A 1,100-nucleotide genomic window follows, 5' to 3' on the forward strand; every position below is an offset into this window, starting at 1 on the left:
GGGACGCCGCGCATCGCCTTTCGGTCGGCTCGGACCGAAATTTTTACAAGTCCCGTCGGCCCGGATCGACTCCGGGACGCCGCGCATCGCCTTTCGGTCGACTCGGACCGAAATTTTTACAAGTCCCGTCGGCCCGGATCGACTCCGGGACGCCGCGCATCGCCTTTCGGTCGACTCGGACCGAAATTTTTACAAGTCCCGTCGGCCCGGATCGACTCCGGAACGCCGCGCATCGCCTTTCGGTCGACTCGGACCGAAATTTTTACAAGTCCCGTCGGCCCGGATCGACTCCGGGACGCCGCGCATCGCCTTTCGGTCGACTCGGACCGTAATTTTTACAAGTCCCGTCGGCCCGGATCGACTCCGGGACGCCGCGCATCGCCTTTCGGTCGACTCGGACCGAAATTTTTACAAGTTCCGTCGGCCCGGATCGACTCGGGGAGGCCGCGCGTCGCCGCGCGTCGCCTCTCGGTCGACTCGGACCGAAATTTTCACAAGTGTCCCGTCGCGCCGCACCGGGGGTCGGTCCGTCCGCCGTCGACCCATCGGCCCCGGGACGCGGCGCATTGCCTTTCGGTCGACTCGGAACGAAACTTCATCGAGTCCCGTCGGCCCGTATAGTCTCCAAGACGCCGCGCATCGCCTTTCGGTCGACTCGGACCGAAATTTTTACAAGTCCCGTCGGCCCGGATCGACTCCGGGACGCCGCGCATCGCCTTTCGGTCGACTCGGAACGAAACTTCATCGAGTCCCGTCGGCCCGTATAGTCTCCAAGACGCCGCGCATCGCCTTTCGGTCGACTCGGACCGAAATTTTTACAAGTCCCGTCGGCCCGGATCGACTCCGGGACGCCGCGCATCGCCTTTCGGTCGACTCGGACCGAAATTTTTACAAGTCCCGTCGGCCCGGATCGACTCCGGAACGCCGCGCATCGCCTTTCGGTCGACTCGGACCGAAATTTTTACAAGTCCCGTCGGCCCGGATCGACTCCGGGACGCCGCGCATCGCCTTTCGGTCGACTCGGACCGAAATTTTTACAAGTCCCGTCGGCCCGGATCGACTCCGGGACGCCGCGCATCGCCTTTCGGTCGACTCGGACC

This window comes from Neodiprion virginianus, unplaced genomic scaffold (genome assembly GCF_021901495.1).
Source record: "Neodiprion virginianus isolate iyNeoVirg1 unplaced genomic scaffold, iyNeoVirg1.1 ptg000054l, whole genome shotgun sequence".
NCBI classification, from domain to species: Eukaryota; Metazoa; Arthropoda; class Insecta; order Hymenoptera; family Diprionidae; genus Neodiprion; species Neodiprion virginianus.